Consider the following 27,344-nt stretch of genomic DNA (forward strand, 5'->3'; position numbering starts at 1 on the left):
GAAATCTGAAGTTAGGTTAAAAAAAATAGGGGGGGGGGGGGTTACCTTGTATAATGGAATGATGTTACTTTTTATACTTGTATAAAAAAGTACATCAATATTTTTCCAGCTATCCGACAGTATGTATACACCGTTTACAACACACTTTGTTGAAATCAACATTCTCTTGAGTCGGTAGTCCACAAACACGACAATGAAGTAAGTAATTTTTTTTTATTGAAATAACAGGGTCCTAAAACTTTGACAATGTCATTTTATATTCTTTTTGCATATCTCTTTCTGTCAATTCCTTCGCCATCCACATAAAACATGGATGATTGTAAACGTGCAAATTATTACATATTTGTATACTGCACACAACATAATTAATAATAATGGTCCCCAAAAATGGAAAGAAATATAATACAGTCCTATTAATTTTATTTTACTGATAAAAAAGAAGTGATTGCTGAAATAAAGAAGTAATTTGTCTGAAAGCTTTGGAATTATCTTGTTGAATGACCAAACCACACCCCTTCCCTTTTTTCGACGAGTCAACGGTCGTTAAACGTTATACGGGTGAACGTACATTTATCTCCGAGCTTCGTTGAGTATAATAGGGTAATAGCTAAACGCCGTAGCGGAGGGGCATTAAACTTTACCCTTGTCCGTCTGAACGTCCCTGTGTCCGTACGTCCCAAAATTGGTTTCCATTCTCTAACTTTAGTTTGCCTCAACCAATTGTCATAAAACTTTTACACAATATATAGATATAAGAAGATGTGGTATGAGTGCCAATGAGACAACTCTCCATCCAAGTCAAAATTTATAAAAGTAAACAATTATAGGTCAAAGTACGGTCTTCAACATGGAGCCTTAGCTCACACCGAACAGCAAGCTATAAAGGGCCCCAAAAATTACTAGTGTAAAACCATTCAAACGGGAAAACCAACGGTCTAATCTATATAAATAACGAGAAACGAGAAACACTTATGAACCACATCAACAAACGATGCTTATTACCACAAAACACAGATCAAATTTTAATTTTGGTGGCGTCACTTTTACCGTTCTAGAGTTATACTCCTTTACAAATAGAAAAATTGCTGAAATTTTCATTTCCGTTCTCTTTAACTCCAATTTGTCTCAACCAAATGTTATTTTGTTCCATAACTTATGCTCTTCTGACTTAAAGTATCAATTTTAGATCGGGTTTTATGTTAGAATTTCACCTACCTACACCCTACAGATGGCTTTATTACACATTTTTGAATATTCCAAAAGAGCTTTCTAAGGATAATTTTATATTCAACGTGTATAACTTCAATCGATGTTTTTACCTTTGACGTTTTTTTTAAACTTTTATTTCCCGTCTTACGAAAAGAGAAGAAGTCTGTTTGTTAACATTTTACACCATATTCACACGAAAAAAACATGATAACACTCGAAAAAGACCGATCAATTCACGCTTTAAAACGATCAAGGGCACAAAATCGTCTATTTTGTCGTCGTGAAGTTTTCTTTTAATTTTTGTCGAGCCTGCGACTTTTGTCGCAAAAGCGAGACATAGCGATCCTACATTCCGTCGTCGGCGTTGTCGTCGTCGTCGTCCGGCGTCGTCGGCGGCGTCCACAAATATTCACTCTGTGGTTAAAGTTTTTAAAATTTTAATAACTTTCTTAAACTATCCTGGATTTCTAATAAACTTGGACAGAAGCTTGTTTATGATTATAAGATAGTATCCAGAAGTAAATTTTGTAAAAAAAATCCTGTTTTATCCATATTTTACTCATAAATTGACTTAGTTTTTCTGCCAGTTAACATTACATTCACTCTGTGGTTAAAGTTTTTCAAATTTTAATAACTTTCTTAAACTATCCTGGATTTGTACCAACCTTGGACAGAAGCTTGTTTATAATCATAAGATGGTATCCAGAAGAAAATTTTGTAAAGAAAAATCCTGTTTATCCGTATTTTACTCATAACTGGACTTAGTTTTTCTGCCAGTTAACATAACATTCACTCTGTGGTTAAAGTTTTTCCAGTTTTAATAATTTTCTTAAACTATCCTGGATTTGTACCATACTTGGACAGAAGCTTGTTTATGATCATAAGATAGTCTTAAAAAGTTAATTTTGTTAAAAAAATAATCCTGTTTATCCGTATTTTACTTATAAATGGACTTAGTTTTTCTGCCAGTTAACATAACATTCATTCTGTGGTTAAAGTTTTTCAAATTTTAATAACTTTCTTAAACTATCCTGGATTTGTACCATACTTGGACAGAAGCTTGTTTATGATCATAAGATAGTATTCAAAAGTTAATTTTGTTAAAAAAATAATCCTGTTTATCCGTATTTTACTTATAAATGGACTTAGTTTTTCTGCCAGTTAACATAACATTAACTGTGTGGTTAAAGTTTTTCAAATTTTAATAACTTTCTTTACACTATCCTGGATTTGTACCAAACTTGGACAGAAGCTTGTTTATGATCAAAAGCTAGAAGGAAATTTTGTAAAAAAAAAATTCCTGTTTTTCCGTATATTACTTATAAATGGACTTAGTTGTTCTTCCAGTTAACATTACATACAGTCTGCAGTTAAAGTTTTTAAAACATTTATTAGATTCATAAACAATCCTGGATTCCTTCCAAACTTGAACAGAAGCTTCTTACAATCAAAAGATAGTATCTAGAGGAAAATTTGCAATAATTATTTCCCCATTTTTGTTGAGCCTGCGACTAACAGCAAAAGTAGGTGAGACACTGGGTTCCACGGAACCCTTACGAATTTGTTCGTATGAAACTGAAATGTAATCATATGTCAAAATCTGCAAAAAGCAAAAGTATTGCTGTTTATACAAGTATTATTTTTATTCAAAGTAAGTTCTCTGGGGTAAATTTCAGCAGTATGATTAGGGAATTCTTTATTATTTGAAGCAAAAATGCCACCAAGGTAACGGTAAGCGTTTTTAAATGTATCTATTAAATGGAATTTAGACGAATCTTCACTAAGAAATTGGCCATTAACTGAAATTCATAACAATACAGGAACAAGTTCTGAAGTAAAGTATCATAAGGATGAAAATTAAGAATTGAAAAAAACCATTTGGTATTTCAAAAGTAGTTTTGTAGATAAATTGACTTGTGATTACAATGTAGATTTCAATCATTCCAATAAAGAGTTGGACCAAGTGATACCGGAGCGGACTGTTGGTTGCGAAATTGTCTAAAATGCAGGTTGCGGGTTGCGGGTTGCAGGTTGCAGGTTGAAGGTTGCGGGTTTAAGTATTAGATATACAACGAGGGCATTAGCATGAGAGGGTGTATCTAATTTACACAATTTTATGATCAACATGTGTTAAAGGCAGGGTATCCAATTACGTTAAACAACATTCTGCTGTAAATAAACTTACACCTAACAATAGAAATCTATCACTTTACATTAATCATAATATCTTGAGATGTAAATGCTCTTAATTGGTCTAACACCCTCAGAGTTTATCTAATACATACACTTTCTGTTCGAAAAGAGAAAACTGAACAAATATCTGGGTAAAACTTTCAACAAATGCATAGAACATACATACTAAAACATCAAGACTTGACACAGTTTTTATATAGTGGTAAAGACTTATTGCCTTTAAACGGCTAGATGTACATACGTATATCATTGTATATATTTTTAATGAACGGTGTTTCTGAATTTTTCAGCGAAGTTCTATTGCATTCTTAGCAAGGGTCCTTCTCAAAAGCCTACCTATTCAAAAGTCTTGTTTTCAATTGATGCTCCTTCAAAGTTAAAATTAAGTTCTAAAATGGTGGACGATCGACTTTTTTTAAAAGAGTTATGTCCCTTGGAAATATTAAATTTATGGAAAATGGCCTCGTTAGCGCTCATACAGGTACAATTTTTGCCAGATATTTATAAAACTTATACTTTAGATTAATATCAGCAGTATCTCGGACAAGTTCTATAAAGGTGGACAATCGGATTTTTTAATAAGATGATAAAATTATGCCACTTGAAAATATTAAATAAGTGCAACGCGGGAGACATTGGAACTCCTTTTTTATTGAATATCAATCAAAACAATATTCATCTCTTTGAAAAATATGCCAATGTTTCTTAATAGCTCTGTTAAGAATTATTACTGCAGGGTTATATATTTAGTTACCATGCAGTGCAAGTGAAATTTCCTTTTTTCTAAAATTATTTGACAGAGTGTACTGCATCTTTTAATCTTGTGTTTCACATCTGTAATGTCTTACGCAGTTTGAAACTTTAATATCATAACCTCCTCTATCTATAAGTTTATTTCTCCAAAGTCATAAAATGTTGTTGAGATCAGTCTCGTTGCTGTTTATACTATTAAATGAGAAGACCTCATTTTGTATAAATCATCATGCCTCTGTGTCCTATAGGTATCACGCATAGTCGCATTTGTCATCCTCGCTTATGATTATTCAGTTTGGGTTATTTTGGGAGGAAACGATAATAAAGGCTTCCCGATAATATTTTCGTCATCGGACGGACTCTTAAGTCATAGACAAGACTTCCGTTTAGGACTCTTAAAATTACATATAATTTTCATAAGTACTTGGGAACAGGACAATTATTTTCGCGTTTTCTGTATACTACATGTACTATGATAATGCATATACTATAAATAAAGTGTATTTGCTATTTACTATCAATTCCAAGTCTACTATCCACGGTGGTCACTGCTATATTATTTAGAGATCTAGAGAGTCTCTATATAATATATCAGTGACCGCCCTAGATAGTAAACTTGGAATTGATGGTAAATAGCAAATGCACTTCATTTATAGTATATGTATGTTCATAATATACAGAAAAACGCGAAAATAATTAAAATTAACAGAAAAACAAAAAATAACGGACTTTGGAAAAAAGGGGGAGGGCTAAAAAAAAATTGTAATGTCCCCAAGTACATGTACCTATGACCTTTCTCATTTGATACCGTTTTTGAAATTCTCCAGTCATAAAATCTTTTACAAAAATTCATCCTACAACAGATTACATACTTTCAACCACACTCTAAAAGCCCGCGATTTCGCGGGTGTGTTCTAGTTGTTTCTTCAGTGACGACTTGTTTCACTTGTTATTACAATTTGAAAAGTATGTCTAAGATGTGCACTTGTAATTGGGAGATACTCATAAGACATGCAACCTGAAATCAAGGACACCACTCGATTTAAAATGCTCCTCTTTGTACACCTCAGTATCTAAGTACGTCACTTCTGTATTGGAGAAATTATACGTAAACTTAATAATCGTGTTTGGCGAGGTGTTTTGTCTCTTTCTGACAAACCAGTCAGTAATGTTGGGGAGGCCAAACAGAAATGTATTCTCAGAAAATGGCTGTTTAAGCAGCTGAACACACTTCTGTTTTAAAAGTTGTATTTTTTGCTCACCTTGAATAAAGTTTTATAAAAATAAAGTTACTGTTTGACTTGACAGTTGAGAAACCAGATAATTGCTAGAGATAACCAAAAGTGCTAAATCACTGAGTAAAGACCGACAAATAGAGGTGTCCCTTCTGTTTTGGCAAAAAAAAGCAATTAATTATTTAAAGCTAATAATTTCTTAATATTAGCCTCAAAGATTTTTAATGTCCATTGAAAGGAATTTAATTGTTTATGTAACTAGATTAAGACAGATTAATGTGTCCATAGAACCTGTTCAGCCTATGTCAATTTGAAGTTTTTATTACTTTAACTTCACTATAGAATCAATGTTAAGAACTATTAATAGCAATTGAGCAGTACGATTAGCATCAAAAGATACATGTATGTGTATTAAAATTATGATTATTGAATTTGAAGATTATGATAAAAAGAAAATTAAATACTGACAACTGATAACTGACAAGACACTTTTACCACACAGTACTGTAAGAAATAATTGTAAGGACAAGGTTCACTTATGGCACAAAATGGCCTAAAATATCAACTTTATCATAAAACACCAAAAGGTTCACAGTTTGGTTCGTAAATTGGTCTTTTTCAAAAACCTTACTGCTAAATAAATCTGTTCTTTTCATAAAAGTACATAATATTCTCCAAAGTAGGCCCATTTTGGACATTTTGTCAAAATATGATGATCTTGTGCAATTTTCAGACCCAAAAGCTTTAGGAAACCCTTGGCCGCCACCTACGATCCAAAATGTTTTGTAACTAAAAGATTCCAATTTTGCGGATATAGAGTTCATCAATATAAAAAAAATTTGGATCGTGAATGGCGGCCAAGCTTAATTAATTAAAAAATTTACCAAAATTGACCTTTTATACAAATAATGTTTATTTAAGAGGTCATAGCTTCATAAAGTTGAAAGGAAGATGCAAAAAAAATATATATTTTTGTCTTAATAGTATAATCACAAGTATTTCTATAAGTTTTAAGTTTTTTGTCCCGATTTAAAAAACATCAAAAATTTAGGGACAATTTTAACCCTTCGTGAGCCTTCTCCTTTATTAGTCATGGGGTAGATTTTATATGTATTAATTCCCCTAATATGACCTTTTTACGTATATAATATTTATATGTGTGACCTGCAACCCGCAACCCGCAACCTGCAACCCGCAACCCGCAACCTGCAAAATAGCACTTCCCGTTGGTTGCAGGCTGCAATCGGCAAGTCAGTTGAATATGAAGGAGGAAAGAAAATATAAGGGTTTCACCAAAACATTATATATACGGGTATATAAGGTTCAATTTGTGAATATTTGAAAAATGTGTAAGAATGTTTCGTATTTTATTTCCTTTATTAAACTGAACGAAGGTTTGAAATTTATTTGAAATTGATTCTTGATGTTATAAAACTTATATGTATGAGTGCCATTATATGAATTTAACTATTATGAGACAAATAACAAATGATTTACCAGCGGTAAAATTTTAGCTGGAGAAGTTAACTCGCTACGGATAAATAGCAGAAAATGTAGAAATTTCGAGAAATCACACATAGCGATGTGTACGAAACAGAACCTTTTCAGGAAAAAATACACGACTTTATCAAAATTCCACTGAAAGAATTGTTATGAAAAATAATGACCATAACGCCGGAGTATTTTTCGTTGATTTACAAAGTCATTTAAAAGTGTGCAAAGTTTGCTACAATTCCATTACGACCTTTCTTAAACTATGTATGTTAAATGTTTCGTTATTTGGTTATGTTATATTAAATTTGTAATATCACTTTTCATTCAATGTGTGTGTCCCCCCTCCCCCCCCCCACCCCCCCCCCCCCCCCTGTTTCTTTAATAAAACATGAATTGAAATCTAGAGACACATGATAGATTATCATGATCATGATAATGATTATAGAAAGCCATTTAAAACAATTTACCAAATCTCTAAGGTTAGAATTTTATTGTGTGAACCATCAAATTTTAAGGTGGATTAATTGGTTTCAGTGACAGATTACCTCTTACAATATTTTATAACAAGTTTAATTGTTTCAAATGAAGGATTTATGCCCATCTGTCCAAACTCATTAAAACAAAAGTAAATAAGATGTAATAGTTATTCAGTATCCCTTTGCATTTTCATCCTTAAATTAAATGAAGTAATTAAGAACTTGTATCTGTCAAGACCTATTGTTATTGTTATTGTAAAATGAATGAGTATTCATTTGGTATAAATAAAACCAAATGAAGTGCAAATGTCAATCATTAAGCAACCCAACAAAAAGTAACTAAATAATAAGAACATACATTTCAAATATTAACAGAATTATACATTATATAAATAACAAATAGCTGAGAGGGTTATTGAGCAGATTGTTACCCCGAGAAAACATTGTCAACTGAGGCAAAGCCAAGGTTGACAATGTCTTTTCGAGGGGTAACAATCTTCTCTATCACCCTCTCAGACATGTGTTATTTAATTTATTATACTGAATGTTCTGTTATTACTGTCGATTAAATTTCAAATTCAAAGTAATAAACTACGACGTCTTGTACATAACAACCATCCGTATTTAATAAAGCGCACACTTGATCAAGCGTCTCCGTGAAGGGTAATAGAGTATTTGCCATAGGATAGAGTCGTATTTAATAAAGCGCACACTTGATCAAGCGTCTCCGTGAAGGGTAATAGAGTATTTGCCATATGATAGAGTCGTATTTAATAAAGCGCACACTTGATCAAGCGTCTCCATGAAGGGTAATAGAGTAAATTAACACCCTCGTATTAGCCAATCAAAATATGGCATTTTGACGTGAAGTATAATAAAATTAAATGTTTAGAAAAACCTCATTTAATTCCATTCCCATTGTTAATTCTAAACGTAGAATGAGATTTTGTTTGCATGTATATGTTCACGAATACGTAGTAATCTAAAGAAAAGGGAAAACGTAAGCATTTCATAATTGTGACTTTCAAATTATGTCTATTTTTGTTATTGTAATAAATAAACCATTTTCGGCCACTTGCTCTCTTCTGTTTTCGTATGTTTTTTCTTTATTATTTTGTGATATTTATTTATTAAAGATATGTTTATTTAGACAAATTACGAATTTTGAATGAATACTACAAAAAGAGAGATATCGAAAAAAGAAAGCACTATCAAGCCCATTCAAATGCTTAATCAAATGATCACTTTAAAATTACTGCCAATACTACTTCAAGTGATCTGAAATATTATATTGTACATGTCAATAAATGTCTGAAGGTATATAAATTGTCACTTTGATTAATTGGAAAATAATTAATTTTAAACATTAAGGATGAGTGTTGGTCTATTTTTCAAGATTTTAAATATGCATGAGTCAACTTCAACATACAGTTGAGATCGTTTTGTGGTAATAAGCATTGTGTCTAAGTTTCATAACATTTGGTTGAGGCAAACTGAAGTTAGAGAACGGAAACGAAAATTTCATCAATTTTTCCGTTTTTGTCAATTTCACAATTTCAGATTTTTAACCGTAACTTCAGATTTTCGAACATAAACCACTCTGGAGATTTTCTTAAACGATGCGCCAATGTCTCCTCTACAACACCTATATAGTCGTTGCCCGTCACAATCTCTTTTAAAATGGTCCAAATTTTTCTTTTAGTGCCCTACCCCCCCCCCCCCCCCCCCCTAATCTCATTTTGTCAATTTCACAATTTCAGTTTTTTAACCGTAACTTCATATTTTCGAACATAAACCACTCTGGAGATTTTCTAAACGATGCGCCAATGTCTCCTCTACAACACCTTATTGTCGTTGCCCGTCACAATCTCTTGAAATTGGTCCAAAATTATCTTAAATTGGCCTACCCCCCTAATCTCATTTTGTCAATTTCACAATTTCAGTTTTTTAACCGGAACTTCAGATTTTCGAACATAAATCACTCTGGAGATTTTCTTAAACGATGCGCCAATGTCTCCTCTACAACACCTATGTAATCGTTGCCCGTCACAATCTCTTGAAATTGGTCCAAAATTAACTTAAATTGGCCTACCCCCCTAATTTCATTTTGTCAATTTCACAATAACATTTTCAGTTTTTTAACCGTAACTTCAGATTTTCGAACATAAACCACTCTGGAGATTTTCTTAAACGATGCGCCATTGTCTCCTCTACAACACCTATATAGTCGTTGCCCGTCACAATCTCTTCAAATTGGTCCAAAATTAACTTAAATTGCCCTACCCCCTTATCTCATTTTGTCAATTTCACAATAAAGTTTCAGTTTTTTAACCGTAACTTCAGATTTTCGAACATAAACCACTCTGGAGATTTTCCTAAACGATGCGCCAATGTCTTTTCTACAACACCTATGTAGTCGTTGCCCGTCACAATCTCTTGAAATTGGTCCAAAATTAACTTAAATTGGCCTAACCCCCAATCTCATTTAGTCAATTTCACAATTTCAGTTTTTTAACCGGAACTTCAGATTTTCGAACATAAACCACTCTGGAGATTTTCCTAAACGATGCACCAATGTCTCCTCTACAACACCTATATGATCATTGCCCGTCACAATCTCTTGAAATTGGTCCAAAATTAACTTAAATTGGCCTACCCCCATAATCTCATTTTGTCAATTTCACATTTTCAGTTTTTTAACCGTAACTTAAGATTTTCGAACATAAACCACTCTGGAGATTTTCTTAAACGATGCGCCAATGTCTCCTCTACAACACCTATATAGTCGTTGCCCGTCACAATCTCTTTAAAATGGTCCAATTGTTTCTTTTAGTGCCCTACCCCCTAATCTCATTTTGTCAATTTCACAATTTCAGTTTTTTAACCGTAACTTCAGATTTTCGAACATAAACTACTCTGGAGATTTTCTTAAACGATGCGCAAATGTCTCCTCTTCAACACCTATATAGTCGTTGCCCGTCACAATCTCTTTAAAATGGTCCAAATTTTTCTTTTAGTGCCCTACCCCCCTAATCTCATTTAGTCAATTTCACAATTTCAGTTTTTTAACCGGAACTTTAGATTTTCGAACATAAACCACTCTGGAGATTTTCCTAAACGATGCACCAATGTCTCCTCTTCATCACCTATATAGTCGTTGCCCGTCACAATCTCTTTAAAATGGTCCAATTTTTTCTTTTAGTGCCATACCCCCCTTAATCTCATTCTGTCAATTTCACAATAACATTTTCAGTTTTTTAACCGTAACTTCAGATTTTCAAACATAACCACTCTGGAGATTTTCTTAAACGATGCGCCATTGTTTCCTCTACAACACCTATATAGTCGTTGCCCGTCACAATTTCTTAAAATAGGTCCAAAATTAACTTGAATTGCCCTACCCCCCTAATCTCATTTTGTCAATTTCACAATAACATTTTTAGTTTTTTAACCGTAAATTCAGATTTTCGAACATAAACCACTCTGAAGATTTTTCTAAACGATGCGCCAATGTCTCTTCTACAACACCTATATATTCGTTGCCCGTCACAATCTCTTAAAATTGGTCCAAAACCAACTTAAATTGGCCTAACCCCCAATCTCATTTAGTCAATTTCACAATTTCAGTTTTTTAACCGGAACTTCAGATTTTCGAACATAAACCACTCTGGAGATTTTCTTAAACGATGCGCTAATGTCTCCTCTACAACACCTATGTAATCGTTGCCCGTCACAATCTCTTGAAATTGGTCCAAAATTAACTTAAATTGGCCTACCCCCCCTAATCTCATTTTGTCAATTTCACAATTTCAGTTTTTTAACCGGAACTTAAGATTTTCGAACATAAACCACTCTGGGGATTTTCTTAAACGATGCTCCATTGTTTCCTCTACAACACCTATATAGTCGTTGCCCGTCACAATCTCTTAAAATGGTCCAAAATTAACTTAAATTGGCCTGCCCCCTAATCTCATTTTGTCAATTTCACAATTTCAGTTTTTTAACCGTAACTTCAGATTTTCGAACATAAACCACTCTGGAGATTTTCCTAAACGATGCGCCAATGTCTCTTCTACAACACCTATATAGTCGTTGCCCGTCACAATTTCTTGAAATTGGTCCAAAATTAACTTAAATTGGCCTAACCCCCATAGCGCATCGTAGAGATTGTGACGGGCAACGACTATATAGGTGTTGAAGAGGAGACATTGGCGCATCGTTTAAGAAATATCCAGAGTGGATTATGTTCGAAAATCTGAAGTTACGGTTAAAAAACTGAAATTGTGAAATTGACAAAATGAGATTAGGGGGGTAGGCCAATTTAAGTTAATTTTGGATCAATTTCAAGAGATTGTGACGGGCAACGATTACATAGGTGTTGTAGAGGAGACATTAGCGCATCGTTTAAGAAAATCTCCAGAGTGGTTTATGTTCGAAAATCTGAAGTTCCGGTTAAAAAACTGAAATTGTGAAATTGACTAAATGAGATTGGGGGTTAGGCCAATTTAAGTTAATTTTGGACCAATTTTAAGAGATTGTGACGGGCAACGACTATATAGGTGTTGTAGAGGAGACATTGGCGCATCATTTAGGAAAATCTCCAGAGTGGTTTATGTTCGAAAATCTGAAATTACGGTTAAAAAACTGAAAATGTTATTGTGAAATTCACAAAATGAGATTAAAGGGGTAGGGCACTAAAAGAAAAAATTGGACCATTTTAAAGAGATTATGACGGGCAACGACTATATAGGTGTTGTAGAGGAGACATTGGCGCATCGTTTAAGAAAATCTCCAGAGTGGTTTATGTTCGAAAATCTGAAGTTACGGTTAAAAAACTGAAAATTTTATTGTGAAATTGACAGAATGAGATTAAGGGGGTAGGGCACTAAAAGAAAAATTTGGACCATTTTAAAGAGATTGTGACGGGCAACGACTATATAGGTGTTGAAGAAGAGACATTGGCGCATCGTTTAAGAAAATCTCAAGAGTGGTTTATGTTCGAAAATCTGAAGTTACGGTTAAAAAACTGAAAATTTTATTGTGAAATTGACAAAATGAGATTAGGAGGGTAGGGCACTAAAAGAAAAAAAATGGACCATTTTAAAGAGATTGTGACGGGCAACGATAATATAGGTGCTGAAGAGGAGACATTGGCGCATCGTTTAAGAAAATCTCCAGAGTAGTTTATGTTCGAAAATCTGAAGTTACGGTTAAAAAACTGAAATTGTGAAATTGACAAAATGAGATTAGGGGGCAGGCCAATTTAAGTTAATTTTGGACCAATTTAAGAGATTGTGACGGGCAACGACTATACAGGTTTTGTAAAGGAGACATTGGCGCATCGTTTAAGAAAATCTCCAGAGTGGTTTATGTTCGAAAATCTTAAGTTACGGTTAAAAAACTGAAAATGTGAAATTGACAAAATGAGATTATGGGGGTAGGCCAATTTAAGTTAATTTTGGACTAATTTCAAGAGATTGTGACGGGCAACAATTATATAGGTGTTGCAGAGAAGACATTGGTGCATCGTTTAGGAAAATCTCCAGAGTGGTTTATGTTCGAAAATCTAAAGTTCCGGTTAAAAAACTGAAATTGTGAAATTGACTAAATGAGATTGGGGGTTAGGCCAATTTAATTTAATTTTGGACCAATTTCAAGAGATTGTGACGGGCAACGACTATATAGGTGTTGTAGAAGAGACATTGGCGCATCGTTTAGGAAAATCTCCAGAGTGGTTTATGTTCGAAAATCTGAAGTTACGGTTAAAAAACTGAAATTGTGAAATTGACAAAATGAGATTAGGGGGCAGGCCAATTTAAGTTAATTTTGGACCATTTTAAGAGATTGTGACGGGCAACGACTATATAGGTGTTAAAGAAGAGACAATGGCGCGTTGTTTAAGAAAATCTCCAGAGTGGTTTATGTTCGAAAATCTGAAGTTACGGTTAACAAACTGAAATTTTTATTGTGAAATTGACAAAATGAGTTTAGGGGGGTACGGCACTAAAAGAAACAATTGGACCATTCTGGAGATTTTCTTAAACGATGCGCCATTGTTTCCTCTACAACACCTATATAGTTGTTGCCCGTAACAATCTCTTGAAATAGGTCCAAAAATAACTTAAATTGGCATACCCCCTAATCTCATTTTGTCAATTTCACAATAAAATTTTTAGTTTTTTAACCGTAACTTCAGATTTTCGAACATAAACCACTCTGAAGACTTTCCTAAACGATGCGCCAATAACTCCTCTACAACACCTATATAGTCGTTGCCCGTCACAATCTCTTAAAATTGGTCCAAAATTAACTTAAATTGGCCTAACCCCCAATCTCATTTAGTCAATTTCACAATTTTAGTTTTTTAACCGGAACTTCAGATTTTCGAACATAAACCACTCAGGAGATTTTCTTAAACGATGCGCCTTTGTTTCCTCTACAACACCTATATAGTCGTTGCCCGTCACAATCTCTTGAAATAGGTCCAAAATTAACTTGAATGGCCCTACCCCCCAAATCTAATTTTGTCAATTTCACAATAACATTTTCAGTTTTTTAACCGTAACTTCAGATTTTCGAACATAAACCACTCTGGAGATTTTCTTAAACGATGCGCAATTGTCTCCTCTACAACACCTATATAGTCGTTGCCCGTCACAATCTCTTGAAATAGGTCCAAAATTAACTTGAATTGCCCTACCCCCCTAATCTCATTTTGTCAATTTCACAATAAAATGTTTAGTTTTTTAACCGTAACTTCAGATTTTCGAACATAAACCACTCTGAAGATTTTCCTAAACGATGCGCCAATTTCTTCTCTACAACACCTATATAGTCGTTGCCCGTCACAATCTCTTGAAATTGGTCCAAAATTAACTTAAATTGGCCTAACCCCCAATCTCATTTAGTCAATTTCACAATTTCAGTTTTTTAACCGGAACTTCAGATTTTCGAACATAAACCACTCTGGAGATTTTCTTAACCGATGCGCTAATGTCTCCTCTACAACACCTATGTAATCGTTGCCCGTCACAATCTCTTGAAATTGGTCCAAAATTAACTTAAATTAGCCTACCCCCCCTAATCTCATTTTGTCAATTTCACAATTTCAGTTTTTTAACCGGAACTTAAGATTTTCGAACATAAACCACTCTGGAGATTTTCTTAAACGATGCGCCAATGTCTCTCTCTACAACACCTATGTAATCGTTGCCCGTCACAATCTCTTGAAATTGGTCCAAAATTAACTTAAATTGGCCTACCCCCGTAATCTCATTTTGTCAATTTCACAATAACATTTTCAGTTTTTTAACCGTAACTTCAGATTTTCGAACATAAACCACTCTGGAGATTTTCTTAAACGATGCGCCAATGTCTCCTCTTCAACACCTATATAGTCGTTGCCCGTCACAATCTCTTTAAAATGGTCCAAATTTTTCTTTTAGTGCCCTACCCCCTTAATCTCATTTTGTCAATTTCACAATAAAATTTTCAGTTTTTTAACCGTAACTTCAGATTTTCGAACATAAACCACTCTGGAGATTTTCTTAAACGATGCGCCATTGTTTCCTCTACAACACCTATATAGTCGTTGCCCGTCACAATCTCTTGAAATAGGTCCAAAATTAACTTGAATTGCCCTACCCCCCAAATCTCATTTTGTCAATTTCACAATAAAATTTTCAGTTTTTTAACCGTAACTTCAGATTTTCGAACATAAACCACTCTGGAGATTTTCTTAAACGATGCGCAAATGTCTCCTCTACAAAACCTGTATAGTCGTTGCCCGTCACAATCTCTTTAAAATGGTCCAATCGTTTCTTTTAGTGCCCTACCCCCCTAAACTCATTTTGTCAATTTCACAATAAAAATTTCAGTTTTTTAACCGTAACTTCAGATTTTCGAACATAAACCACTCTGGAGATTTTTTTAAACGATGCGCCATTGTCTTTTCTTTAACACCTATATAGTCGTTGCCCTTCACAATCTCTTTAAAATGGTCCAAATTTTTCTTTTAGTGCCCTACCTCTCTAATCTCATTTTGTCAATTTCACAATAAAATTTTCATTTTTTTAACCGTATTTTCAGATTTTCGAACATAAACTACTCTGGAGATTTTCTGAAACGATGCGCCAATGTCTCCTTTACAAAACCTGTATAGTCGTTGCCCGTCCCAATCTCTTAAAATGGTCCAAAATTAACTTAAATTGGCCTGCCCCCTAATCTCATTTTGTCAATTTCACAATTTCAGTTTTTTAACCGTAACTTCAGATTTTCGAACATAAACTACTCTGGAAATTTTCTTAAACGATGCGCCAATGTCTCCTTTACAAAACCTGTATAGTCGTTGCCCGTCACAATCTCTTAAACTGGTCCAAAATTTACTTAAATTGGCCTGCCCCCTAATCTCATTTTGTCAATTTCACAATTTCAGTTTTTTAACCGTAACTTCAGATTTTCGAACATAAACTACTCTGGAGATTTTCTTAAACGATGCGCCAATGTCTCCTTTACAAAACCTGTATAGTCGTTGCCCGTCACAATCTCTTTAAAATGGTCCAAATTTTTCTTTTAGTGCCCTACCCCCTTAATCTCATTCTGTCAATTTCACAATAAAATTTTCAGTTTTTTAACCGTAACTTCAGATTTTCGAACATAAACCACTCTTGAGATTTTCTTAAACGATGCGCCAATGTCTCCTCTTCAACACCTATACAGTCGTTGCCCGTCACAATCTCTTTAAAATGGTCCAAATTTTTCTTTTAGTGCCCTACCCCCTTAATCTCATTCTGTCAATTTCACAATAAAATTTTCAGTTTTTTAACCGTAACTTCAGATTTTCGAACATAAACCACTCAGGAGATTTTCTTAAACGATGCGCCAATGTCTCCTCTACAACACCTATATAGTCGTTGCCCGTCATAATCTCTTTAAAATGGTCCAATTTTTTTCTTTTAGTGCCCTACCCCTTTAATCTCATTTTGTCAATTTCACAATAACATTTTCAGTTTTTTAACCGTAATTTCAGATTTTCGAACATAAACCACTCTGGAGATTTTCCTAAACGATGCGCCAATGTCTCCTCTACAACACCTATATAGTCGTTGACCGTCACAATCTCTTAAAATTGGTCCAAAATTAACTTAAATTGGCCTAACCCCCAATCTCATTTAGTCAATTTCACAATTTCAGTTTTTTAACCGGAACTTCAGATTTTCGAACATAAACCACTCTGGAGATTTTCTTAAACGATGCGCTAATGTCTCCTCTACAACACCTTTGTAATCGTTGCCCGTCACAATCTCTTGAAATTGATCCAAAATTAACTTAAATTGGCCTACCCCCCTAATTTCATTTTGTCAATTTCACAATAACATTTTCAGTTTTTTAACCGTAACTTCAGATTTTCGAACATAAACCACTCTGGAGATTTTCTTAAACGATGCGCCATTGTCTCCTCTACAACACCTATATAGTCGTTGCTTGTCAAAATCTCTTGAAATTGGTCCAAAATTAACTTTAATTGGCCTACCCCCCAATCTCATTTTTCAATTTCACAATTTCAGTTTTTTAACCGTTACTTCAGATTTTCGAACATAAACCACTCTGGAGATTTTCATAAACGATGCGCCATTGTCTCTTCTACAACACTCATATAGTCGTTGATCGTCACAATCTCTTCAAATTAGTCCAAAATTAACTTGAATTGCCCTACCCCCTAATCTCATTTTGTCAATTTTACAATAAAAGTTTCAGTTTTTTAACTGTAACTTCAGATTTTCGAACATAAACCACTCTGGAGATTTTCCTAAACGATGCGCCAATGTCTCTTCTACAACACCTATATAGTCGTTGCCCGTCACAATCTCTTGAAATTGGTCCAAAATTAACTTAAATTGGCCTAACCGCCAATCTCATTTAGTCAATTTCACAATTTCAGTTTTTAACCGGAACTTCAGATTTTCGAACATAAACCACTCTGGAGATTTTCTAAAACGATGCGCCAATGTCTCCTCTACAACACCTATATAGTCGTTGCCCGTCACAATCTCTTGAAATTGGTCCAAAATTAACTTAAATTGGCCTACCCCCCTAATCTCATTTTGTCAATTTCACAATTTCAGTTTTTTAACCGTAACTTCAGATTTTCGAACATAAACCACTCAGGAGATTTTCTTAAACGATGCGCCAATGTCTCCTCTACAACACCTATATAGTCGTTGCCCGTCATAATCTCTTTAAAATGGTCCATTTTTTTTCTTTTAGTGCCCTACCCCTTTAATCTCATTTTGTCAATTTCACAATAACATTTTCAGTTTTTTAACCGTAATTTCAGATTTTCGAACATAAACCACTCTGGAGATTTTCCTAAACGATGCGCCAATGTCTCCTCTACAACACCTATATAGTCGTTGACCGTCACAATCTCTTAAAATTGGTCCAAAATTAACTTAAATTGGCCTAACCCCCAATCTCATTTAGTCAATTTCACAATTTCAGTTTTTTAACCGGAACTTCAGATTTTCGAACATAAACCACTCTGGAGATTTTCTTAAACGATGCGCTAATGTCTCCTCTACAACACCTTTGTAATCGTTGCCCGTCACAATCTCTTGAAATTGATCCAAAATTAACTTAAATTGGCCTACCCCCCTAATTTCATTTTGTCAATTTCACAGTAACATTTTCAGTTTTTTAACCGTAACTTCAGATTTTCGAACATAAACCACTCTGGAGATTTTCTTAAACGATGCGCCATTGTCTCCTCTACAACACCTATATAGTCGTTGCTTGTCAAAATCTCTTGAAATTGGTCCAAAATTAACTTAAATTGGCCTACCCCCCAATCTCATTTTCTCAATTTCACAATTTCAGTTTTTTAACCGTTACTTCAGATTTTCGAACATAAACCACTCTGGAGATTTTCTTAAACGATGCGCCATTGTCTCTTCTACAACACTCATATAGTCGTTGATCGTCACAATCTCTTCAAATTAGTCCAAAATTAACTTGAATTGCCCTACCCCCTAATCTCATTTTGTCAATTTTACAATAAAAGTTTCAGTTTTTTAACTGTAACTTCAGATTTTCGAACATAAACCACTCTGGAGATTTTCCTAAACGATGCGCCAATGTCTCTTCTACAACACCTATATAGTCGTTGCCCGTCACAATCTCTTGAAATTGGTCCAAAATTAACTTAAATTGGCCTAACCGCCAATCTCATTTAGTCAATTTCACAATTTCAGTTTTTAACCGGAACTTCAGATTTTCGAACATAAACCACTCTGGAGATTTTCTAAAACGATGCGCCAATGTCTCCTCTACAACACCTATATAGTCGTTGCCCGTCACAATCTCTTGAAATTGGTCCAAAATTAACTTAAATTGGCCTACCCCCCTAATCTCATTTTGTCAATTTCACAATTTCAGTTTTTTAACCGGAACTTCAGATTTTCGAACATAAACCACTCTGGAGATTTTCTTAAACGATGCGCAAATGTCTCCTCTACAACACCTATATAGTCGTTGCCCGTCACAATCTCTTGAAATAGGTCAAAAATTAACTTAAACTGGCCTACCCCACTAATTTCATTTTGTCAATTTCACAATAACATTTTCAGTTTTTTAACCGGAACTTCAGATTTTCGAACATAAACCACTCTGGAGATTTTCTTAAACGATGCGCAAATGTCTCCTCTACAACACCTATATAGTCGTTGCCCGTCACAATCTCTTGAAATAGGTCAAAAATAAACTTAAACTGGCCTACCCCCCTAATTTCATTTTGTCAATTTCACAATAACATTTTCAGTTTTTTAACCGGAACTTCAGATTTTCGAACATAAACCACTCTGGAGATTTTCTTAAACGATGCGCCAATGTCTTCTCTACAACATCTATATAGTCGTTGCCCGTCACAATCTCTTGAAATTGGTCCAAAATTAACTTAAATTGGCCTACCCCCCTAATCTCATTTTGTCAATTTCACAATTTCAGTTTTTTAACCGGAACTTCAGATTTTCGAACATAAACCACTCTGGAGATTTTCTTAAAAGATGCGCAAATGTCTCCTCTACTACACCTATATAGTCGTTGCCCGTCACAATCTCTTGAAATAGGTCAAAAATTAACTTAAACTGGCCTAACCCCCCCTAATTTCATTTTGTCAATTTCTCAATAACATTTTCAGTTTTTTAACCGTAACTTCAGATTTTCGAACATAAACCACTCTGGAGATTTTCTTAAACGATGCGCCATTGTCTCCTCTACAACACCTATATAGTCGTTGCTTGTCAAAATCTCTTGAAATTGGTCCAAAATTAACTTAAATTGGCCTACCCCCCAATCTCATTTTCTCAATTTCACAATTTCAGTTTTTTAACCGTTACTTCAGATTTTCGAACATAAACCACTCTGGAGATTTTCTTAAACGATGCGCCATTGTCTCCTCTACAACACTCATATAGTCGTTGATCGTCACAATCTCTTCAAATTAGTCCAAAATTAACTTGAATTGCCCTACCCCCTAATCTCATTTTGTCAATTTTATAATAAAAGTTTCAGTTTTTTAACCGTAACTTCAGATTTTCGAACATAAACCACTCTGGAGATTTTCCTAAACGATGCGCCAATGTCTCTTCTACAACACCTATATAGTCGTTGCCCGTCACAATCTCTTGAAATTGGTCCAAAATTAACTTAAATTGGCCTAACCACCAATCTCATTTAGTCAATTTCACAATTTCAGTTTTTAACCGGAACTTCAGATTTTCGAACATAAACCACTCTGGAGATTTTCTAAAACGATGCGCCAATGTCTCCTCTACAACACCTATATAGTCGTTGCCCGTCACAATCTCTTGAAATTGGTCCAAAATTAACTTAAATTGGCCTACCCCCCTAATCTCATTTTGTCAATTTCACAATTTCAGTTTTTTAACCGGAACTTCAGATTTTCGAACATAAACCACTCTGGAGATTTTCTTAAACGATGCGCAAATGTCTCCTCTACAACACCTATATAGTCGTTGCCCGTCACAATCTCTTGAAATAGGTCAAAAATTAACTTTAACTGGCCTACCCCACTAATTTCATTTTGTCAATTTCACAATAACATTTTCAGTTTTTTAACCGGAACTTCAGATTTTCGAACATAAACCACTCTGGACATTTTCTTAAACGATGCGCAAATGTCTCTTCTACAACACCTATATAGTCGTTGCCCGTCACAATCTCTTGAAATAGGTCAAAAATTAACTTAAACTGGCCTACCCCCCTAATTTCATTTTGTCAATTTCACAATAACATTTTCAGTTTTTTAACCGGAACTTCAGATTTTCGAACATAAACCACTCTGGAGATTTTCCTAAACGATGCGCAAATGTCTCCTCTACAACACCTATATAGTCGTTGCCCGTCACAATCTCTTGAAATAGGTCAAAAATTAACTTAAACTGGCCTACCCCCCTAATTTCATTTTGTCAATTTCACAATAACATGTTCAGTTTTTTAACCGTGAAATAGGTCAAAAATTAACATAAACTGGCCTACCCCCCCAATCTGATTTTGTCAATTTCACAATTTCATTTTTTAACCGTTACTTGAGATTTTCGAACATAAACCACTCTGCAGATTTTCTTAAACGATGCGCCATTGTCTCCTCTACAACACCTATATAGTCGTTGCCCGTCAAAATCTCTTGAAATTGGTCCAAAATTAACTTAAATTGGCCTACCCCCAATCTCATTTTCTCAATTTCACAATTTCAGTTTTTTAACCGTTACTTCAGATTTTCGAATAGAAACTACTCTGGAGATTTTCTGAAACGATGCGCCAATGTCTCATTTACAAAACCTGTATAGTCGTTGCCCGTCACAATCTCTTAAATTGGTCCAAAATTAACTTAAATTGGCCTGACCCTAACCTCATTTTGTCAATTTCACAATTTCAGTTTTTTAACCGTAACTTCAGATTTTCGAACATAAACTACTCTGGAGATTTTCTTAAACGATGCGCCAATGTCTCCTTTACAAAACCTGTATAGTCGTTGCCCGTCACAATCTCTTAAATTGGTCCAAAATTAACTTAAATTGGCCTGCCTCCTAATCTCATTTTGTCAATTTCACAATTTCAGTTTTTTAACCGTAACTTCAGATTTTCGAACATAAACTACTCTGGAGATTTTCTTAAACGATGCGCCAATGTCTCCTCTTCAGCACCTATATTGTCGTTGCCCGTCACAATCTCTTTAAAATGGTCCAAATTTTTTCTTTTAGTGCCCTACCCTCCTAATCTCATTTTGTCAATTTCACAATAAAATTTTCAGTTTTTTAACCGTAACTTCAGATTTTCGAACATAAACCACTCTTGAGATTTTCTTAAACGATGCGCCAATGTCTCCTCTTCAACACCTATATAGTCGTTGCCCGTCACAATCTCTTTAAAATGGTCCAAATTTTTCTTTTAGTGCCCTACCCCCTTAATCTCATTCTGTCAATTTCACAATAAAATTTTCAGTTTTTTAACCGTAACTTCAGATTTTCGAACATAAACCACTCAGGAGATTTTCTTAAACGATGCGCCAATGTCTCCTCTACAACACCTATATAGTCGTTGCCCGTCATAATCTCTTTAAAATGGTCCAATTTTTTCTTTTAGTGCCCTACCCCCTTAATCTCATTCTGTCAATTTCACAATAAAATTTTCAGTTTTTTAACCGTAATTTCAGATTTTCGAACATAAACCACTCTGGAGATTTTCCTAAATGATGCGCCAATGTCTCCTCTACAACACCTATATAGTCGTTGCCCGTCACAATCTCTTAAAATTGGTCCAAAATTAACTTAAATTGGCCTAACCCCCAATCTCATTTAGTCAATTTCACAATTTCAGTTTTTTAACCGGAACTTCAGATTTTCGAACATAAACCACTCTGGAGATTTTCTTAAACGATGCGCTTATGTCTCCTCTACAACACCTATGTAATCGTTGCCCGTCACAATCTCTTGAAATTGATCCAAAATTAACTTAAATTGGCCTATCCCCCTAATCTCATTTTGTCAATTTCACAATTTCAGTTTTTTAACCGTAACTTCAGATTTTCGAACATAATCCACTCTGGAGATTTTCTTAAACGATGCGCCAATGTCTCCTCTACAAAACCTATATAGTCGTTGCCCGTCACAATCTCTTGAAATTGGTCCAAAATTAACTTAAATTGGCCTACCCCCCCCCCCCCCCCCTAATCTCATTTTGTCAATTTCACAATTTCAGTTTTTTAACCGGAACTTCAGATTTTCGAACATAAACCACTCTGGAGATTTTATTAAACGATGCGCCATTGTCTCCTCTACAACACCTATATAGTCGTTGCCCGTCAAAATCTCTTGAAATTGGTCCAAAATTAACTTTTTTTTTAAAGATTTTCTTAAACGATGCGCGAATGTCTCCTCTACAACACCTATAGAGTCGTTGCCCGTCACAATCTCTTGAAATTGGTTCAAAATTAACTTAAATTGGCCTACCCCCCTAATCTCATTTTGTCAATTTCACAATTTCAGTTTTTTAACCGTAAATTCATATTTTCGAACATAAACTACTCTGGAGATTTTTCTAAACGTTGCGCCAATGTCTCTATGAATGGGTCAACAATCAACTTAAGGTATCCTCCTTTTTGTTTTTAATTACAATTTTTTCAACCTAACTTCAGATTTTTAACATAAACCATCCTGGAGTTCGTCTTAATAGATACGCTTATGTCTCAGCTGCATCACCTATGCAGTCGTGTACCGTCACAATCTCTATAAATGGGTCAAAAATCAACCTAATGTATGCCCCCTCCTCCCTTTTCGTTTTTACAATGTCTGTTTTTTAACTTAACTTCAGATTTTTAAACATAAACCATTCTGGAGTTTGTCTTATTAGATACGATAATGTCTCCTCTATGTTACCTTTACAGTCGTTGCCTGTCACAATCTCTATAAATTGGTCAAAATCTTTATGGTATCCCTTTTGTTTTAATTTTTTTTATTCGTTTTTGTTTAATATTTTGAATATTCTCATAAGTGTCCGCTAGGTCCCTGTAATTGTTCGCTAGCTCGAAAAAAACGTGATTGTCTTATGTGAAATTGTGGTTTTATAGTTATACCTCCTAATTGTTCGCTGGCTAATTGTTCGCTACAATTGTTCGCTAGCTTGAGTCAAGTGCTATAAAGGGCTCAAAAATTTGTTTTACTAGTATCATATTTTCGCCGCAGCCCGGAAATTCTTCAACTAGCTCCTGTATCAATTGGTCTTAATCTTCCTCCGAAATGTTTAAAACGTTGATTTTTGTTAAATTGAAATGTACTGTCTCATTTTTCTATAAAATGCACTTTCGCTAGCGAAAGCTACAGATATGAGCAGGGTTTATAGTAATTCCGCAGAAGCAGATCGGAATCAGTTATGACGTAGACAGTAATCATTCTAATCGTAATCATGTTCATTTTCCATAACAACGATGAAAGCAAATCATATAATGACGTTTAGACATCATATAATGAAGTAAACCGAACCACAGCATATAAGGTTACAAGCACATAATATAATGACACAACCACATCATATAAAGATGTTCGCACATAATATAAGGATCTTTGCACATCATATAATTACATTTGCAAATCATATAAGTATATTTGCACATCATATAAGGATATTTGCACATCATCTAAGAATGTTTGCACATCAAGAATGTTTGCACATCATATAAGTACATTTGCACATCATATAAGTATATTTGCACATCATATAAGTATATATGCACATCATATAAGTATGTTTGCACATCATATAAGGATATATGCACATCATATAAGGATATTTGGACATTATATAAAGGTGTTTCCACATCATATAATGTCAAGTGCACATCATATAAAGGTAAATGCACATCATATAATGAAAATGGGCATAACAAGACAGTTTTGGCGTTCCATACCCCCAAATGGACAGTCCCTGATGACGTATATTTATTTACTGAATTTACCCATATAGAGATGGAATAATATGTTGGATGCGGAATAGAATTCAGTTGTAACATAGATTTTGAATTTCTTTATTTGAACCATAAATAAACAAAAAAAGTCAATTCCACAATTAAAATATTACATATTTCTCGAAGAATCCTGGTATCTATGATGAGTTTATTTATATATATTCCGACCATTTCATCGTACTGTTGTGTGATCTAATGTCTAAAACACAATTAATTAAAAGTTCCCAAATATACTTGTTGAATTTTTAAAGGATCATTGCGCTAATTAATTTGACAGATCAATTGTCCAGTATAGTAATAATAAATTGTTATTTATTATAGTGTCGCATATTGATTGACATAGTAAAATACACAATATACATCATCAGTTAGAAAATGCAATCAATACCCAGCCATAAAATTGACTAATGAGACACTTTTAAAAATTTGTATTTACATTAATCATGTTATTCGAAGTTTTAAAAAGATGATTAAAAAGAGAATTAAAATTATATTTAATATATGTTAAAATATAACATAATTTATCACATTACTCAATAAAAATGCACTTACAATTAAAAATTCGCATTATCCTTAATACATGTTAAAATATAACATGATTTATCACATTACTCAATAAAATAAGCTTGCAATTAAAAAATTCGCATTAACCTTAATATCACGCGTCAAATGTGAAAAGTTTTCGACGTATTTAGCGTCTTACAAAAAAAATTCTGGGTTTCTTCCCTGTTCATGATTTCAACAAATTGTTCATTTAAGTTCATACAGTTAAAGTTTTCAATATATTTGGCACATTCAAGCAATACTAAGTCATATCTCAAATCAGAGTATAAAGGACATGCCATTAGAAAATGTTTCTCGGTTTCAATTTCATCAAGTTTGCGATAACGGCATAGTCTCTGTTCAAGGGAAATAGGTGGCCTGGAGTAATGCCCGATCTCCAGGGCAAGAGGCAACGAGCCTGAGCGAAACATACATCATCTCTGGTATTTAGGAATGTTTAATCGCACATATGGTTCAACGTAAACATTGTCTTTAACGATAATTTTTATGTACGTAGTTTATTTCCATTTACTTGGTTACCATTGTCATTATAAAGCTCACTACGCCATTCCATACTGTCCAAGTTTATTAGCTTGTCATTGACTAAGTTCATCGTAGTTTTTGTAGAAACGCTAGCGTCCTGTACCAGTAAGTTACACTGCACTTTGTCCACCATTTTATTGACCTCGAATGCCCAGCCTTTCCGTCTTTCAGATGACCATCTCCATATTCGACTAAGAAGACGATTCTCGTCAAGTCTGTACAGTTTACAAAGTAAGCGGACACACGGTTTGCGCAATTTAGTTTTAGTCGAAGTCAAGCCCATGTCACCACGTGTCGACACGTTTGAAGTATGTTTTCCTACACCCAAGAAATACTTGCAGGCTTTTTTCGGTACGGTCGAAATCTGACTAAAGTTTTTGAAGCCCCCGATTCCACTTCCAAAGAAAGGTATAGGCTCCACCATTGTAGAATAAAGTTTGCTGTAAACACTATGGGTCACATCTCCGGCTGATATAACTTTTCTGTACACTGCTCTAAGAGCTCGACTGGCTGAATTAGCAAGCTCTTTAGCGTTCTTTAGAAACGTTATATGTGCATCGAGCCACACACCGAGATATTTGTAGGAATCGGTAACTTGTTTCGACTGACCGCCACAAGAAAATATACTTCGGGAGATTGCCATTGTAGAAGGTCTGAAATGTACAACTTTGGTCTTATCACTATTGATAGTTAGTTTCCAATTTTCACACCATTCGGTAACAATATCCATCATTCGTTGCAAACTTATTTCGTCAGGAGCTATGTCGTCTGCATATAATAAAATACTGAGCATAAAATTATCCATCGGTATGCCACAGTTTAGATCGTTAATTTTGGCCGCTAAATCGTTTATGTAGATTGAAAACAACGTAAGAGATACTGATCCATTTCTACTAAACTGCAATTTTCTATGGTAGTTCTTTCAATAATGTATTCTTAGTGCTATAGATATATAACGTTTACTTCGCAAAAAAAATTACTTTTTAGGCACTTAAATACTCTGAAAACGTCGATATTTTCACTGTGTCTAAACTACCCCGGCAAAAAATGTTTGGACTCAATAGTATCTAATATCCGGTACGGTGACGTGCCATCAACAGACAGAGAAAAGGTAGGATTTCTGTTTATTTATTTGTTATTTTTATGACATTGAAAAAAACACATACACATATAACTATTTTCGATTGTGAGATGTAATATTTTCTACAACCATTCTAGATTAATGGAGAAATAAGTAAAAAGGCATATCAAAATGGTGAATTGAGTGAACCTTGCCTCGAATTTGTTTAATTTCTCTTAAAATTGTGCACATTGTACGGAAAGAAAGGTACGGAAAGAAAGATATAAACACGGAGATCGCAAGACTAGTCACTTTGAGCACCTCAATATTTGTATTGCTGTGCATGGAACGAAAGAAATGGGTCATGTCAAAATTGAAGGACCCGGTTTTGACAATGTGTACGACCCATTCGTCCTAAAAATTCACAAGGCAGGACCTGATTTTTTCATAGAAAATAATGCATAATCGCAAGACGTAAATTGAAATCATGCGTTCAACAGGAGTTTGATGGCTCGTTGGAAAACGATTTCTTTCAGAAGATAACTTATTATTTATTTGAATCCGTAAACACTTGAATTCCTGCTTTAATGGAACAAAAATTATTTTAAATTTGTTTTGTATAAAAATGAATACTTTAACGGCGAAAACAAAGAAATGAAGGTTTTGTAACACAATTTGAGTTTTTTTTTATGAATGATGTAAATTTAAGTGTTCAAACTTGGATAGTGTACGACCTTGAAAATTGAAGGACGCACATTTGATATGTGATTTTCTTGGACAACAGGATGGTTATCCTAATT

General features: G+C 34.3%; 1 protein-coding gene and 1 long non-coding RNA gene across 2 annotated transcripts in view; one reads left to right on the plus strand and one right to left on the minus strand.

Moving 5' to 3' along the window:
• Positions 1 to 27,344, plus strand: part of LOC127701153 (tyrosine kinase receptor Cad96Ca-like) — a 359,749-nt gene that overhangs the window by 136,670 nt on the left and 195,735 nt on the right. The window lies entirely within an intron of this gene.
• Positions 9,169 to 22,319, minus strand: LOC127701200 (uncharacterized). Its single transcript, XR_007981862.1, has 7 exons — positions 21,775 to 22,319; positions 17,385 to 17,761; positions 16,702 to 16,828; positions 14,750 to 15,386; positions 14,188 to 14,371; positions 11,259 to 11,441; positions 9,169 to 10,321 (listed from the first exon to the last, which is right to left on the minus strand). It is a non-coding gene; the product is annotated as an uncharacterized LOC127701200 (long non-coding RNA).

Source organism: Mytilus californianus, unplaced genomic scaffold, assembly GCF_021869535.1.
Source record: "Mytilus californianus isolate M0D057914Y unplaced genomic scaffold, xbMytCali1.0.p SCAF_5, whole genome shotgun sequence".
Taxonomy (NCBI): Eukaryota; Metazoa; Mollusca; class Bivalvia; order Mytilida; family Mytilidae; genus Mytilus; species Mytilus californianus.